Raw genomic sequence first — 3,336 nt, forward strand, 5'->3', positions numbered from 1 at the left:
ACCGGAGACCTGTGGTTATATGATGATGGGTTTACTAAACAAGTTCAACATGTTATTATGAGCGCATCAAATATAGAGGATGTTATGAAAAAATTTCGGATACCCGAAAGGGTAAACTATGGAGTCAATTTTACCGACCTTGGAAACTTATTAGGGGTACGGCAATGACTATAACGCAGCTCGCAAAGTCGGTAATTACTATTACGGTCGCTCAACATGCAGAAACGATGTACTCAAAGCCGAAGACTTCGTTGGCACAAATCATTTGACCAGCGACGGCTGGACCATCATATCTCAGAAAGGTTACTATTACTAAAATCGAAGGGTCTGTACTGTCTGTCAATGTTAGAAAAAAAAGGTAGAATAAAATTATAAAATGAACATTAAAATTGCACTAGGTACTATTAAATTAGTTAATGTTGATAATATTATGTAGTTAACATGTCTTTGAATGTTAAACTGTGTTTTGTTTGATACATAAATTGTTAACCACCTATCCAATAGTGCATGTACCTGAAGCTTTGTAGATTAGTACCGTTATGTTGTTAGGGTTAACGTAAGTTGGCTTTAAATGAGAACAAGAAAGGAAAGATATCTATAACGACAGTAACTGCTTGTACTGCAGAATACGTACAACGAATACATCTTCTTTTTTTTATGTTTTCTGAAATAAATTTCTCATTTGAATACTCACAAATGTATATTACATGCCAAGCTTACGCATTATAGATTCCCTGTGACAAAACTTACGCGCTTCAGTATATGCGAATAAATCAGGTCACACATCCGGAGTCATGCTAAATTCTTCAATACCGCCCTAATTACCTTTCGTTTTTTGGTTTATTGTCTAAGATCATGTGAAGCATTATATTCCCCTTCTAGGGGAACCGTGATATACACCTGACGATGATCTCACAGTCACAATCTCGGTACAAGAGGACTGGGTTGAGAGCGGATGATCAGTCGGTTAGTTGTTTGGTTTTTGTGTGTGCCATGCTTCTTTCCTGGGTGACTTTTCTTACAGAGTATACATTTCGGGGCAACATTTCATACTGTAGTTGTGATTTTTCTTTTGCAATACTTCAGTACCAGCAGCTTCACCGTCAATGGTCGTATCAGCTCGGAATGTGCAGAAACGTATAAAGTTAGATTAATATTGGTATAAAATATATGAATTAGAAACACCATGTCAATAATTAGCTATCAATTTTGTTCTACCATGTAATTGTATACGACGCAGACTGTGCCGGATAGGCATAGTTTACGCCAACTGAACCACATTATCAACTCATCCATGCTCTTGAGAACTTTAGAAGTACAATTGTTTTATTCCTTGAGGATACTTGATAGAAACACCTCTTGTAGACATTCGCTGACAGGTAGGGCATAATTTACTAAGTATATCTGTATTGTTTTCACGACAAATATTTTCCCAAACGCTTGAGGGTTTCTTTTATTATCTATCTATCTATTGATTTTTGCATAGAAGCGTGATACATTTCAAGTGTTTGAAAAACATAATTTATATTAGCAGTATACTTGAATCAATGTTTACACGTCTTGGTCTCTGTCTGGATATTTTACATTTGGAAAGAAAATGGATCGGTCATACGTTGTGTAAAGCATTGCGACTTCTGACTCAACGAGAAAATTGTTAAAGAATGCATGATTTAGACTTCAACGTCAAGATATGATTTTAATATATGACCGTATTTGCCTTTAAAAATAACTCGCATAATGAGCCTATAGACTAAATTCCCATGTCACTGTGAGATTTTTGAGAAATTGCTCTATAAACATCAGACCCATATCTATCATTGCGCGCCTGGACAAGTTAATTGTAGTTAAACATTTTTATTATCTAAGACCTTATACGAATAATGCATAAGAAATGTCATATTATTTGAGTACTGATTAAAACGCATATACCAATCATCAATCGTCAAGCCGGAAAGGGGCAAGGGGCGGGAGAGAGAGGCGAGGGGAGAGGGGCGGGGAACGAGGGTCGAGGGTCGAGGGCGATCGGGCCGGCGCGATCGGACTGGACTGCGCATGTACATCTGGTTAGTGTCAATCATGACTAATTTGTGGCTGTCATCGCTAAAAGCGACAGAACGTGTGCGCGTATGGAAAGCCATTTTAACATTTAATCGGGAATTTTAGATATCTTAAATTGTTCCTTATTTTAGATATCTTAAATTCTATTTCAGATATCTAAAATTAAATTCGAGATATCTTAAATTTAATTCGAGATATCTGAAACTTTATTTCAGATATCTGAAATTGAATTCGAGATATCTAAAGTAGATTTCGATATATCATCGACATTCGAGATAATTTAAATCATATTATGGTCTTAATAACGGTGGTTTTGTTTATGCTCAACCGACCAGTTTCGGTTCAGGGTCGTCCAACCGTTGTGCTCGGGGACTTCGATCTGCAGCGACGCGTCTCGGCCATCGGGATCGTTTTACAATTCATCAGCAAGGGGCTCAATTGATAGGGAAAAACACCGATATTATCTTAATCACCCTCGAAAACTATTTCCGCCTCTTCTTCATCAAGAAAATAATTTTCGTCGGCTTACGAATATCCTGAGAGGTGAAGTCCTTTTTCCTCGGAATCGGAAGATTCGGGAGAAGACATTTTCAATTGATGAGAAGAGTGTTGTGGTTACATGTAAGTAAACTGTATAACGCCGTATCGGTAAACAGCGGGCAGTCGGCTTTGACTGAAATGGTTCCTTTGATGACGTCAGATGACCTGCGGTGGGCAGGTTTGCTTCTTTTTACGAGTGGCAGCTCGAGAGGTCTCTAGGGAATACTTTGACAGCGAATTTCTGGCGTTTGAAGCCGTATTTACGGAAAGTTGTGCATGGGTGGTGTTGTAGTAATGTAGATAAACCATTCCAAGACATGAACATTTTTCATTTCATGACCTCTTTAATCGGGAATTTTCTGATATCTGTAATTGAATTCGAGATATCTGTAATTGAATTCGAGATATCTGCAATTCTATTTCAGATATCTGAAATTGAATTCAAGATATCTGAAATTCTATTTCAGATATCTGAAAAGGAACTTGCAGATATCTTGAATTCAATTTCAGATATCTCGAATTCAATTTCAGATATCTCGAATTCAATTTTGGATGTCTCGAATTCAATTTCAGATATCTGAAATTCTCTGGTATTTTGAGATTTCTAAAATTAATTTTAAGATATCTGCAATTATTTGTAGATATCTTAAAGAAATTGGAGATATCTGTAATGTAATTTGAGATATCTGAAATTATTTCGAGATATCTGAAATTCCTTATTAAATGTTAAAACGGCTT

The sequence above is a fragment of the Apostichopus japonicus genome, chromosome 20 (assembly GCF_037975245.1).
Source record: "Apostichopus japonicus isolate 1M-3 chromosome 20, ASM3797524v1, whole genome shotgun sequence".
Classification (NCBI taxonomy): Eukaryota; Metazoa; Echinodermata; class Holothuroidea; order Aspidochirotida; family Stichopodidae; genus Apostichopus; species Apostichopus japonicus.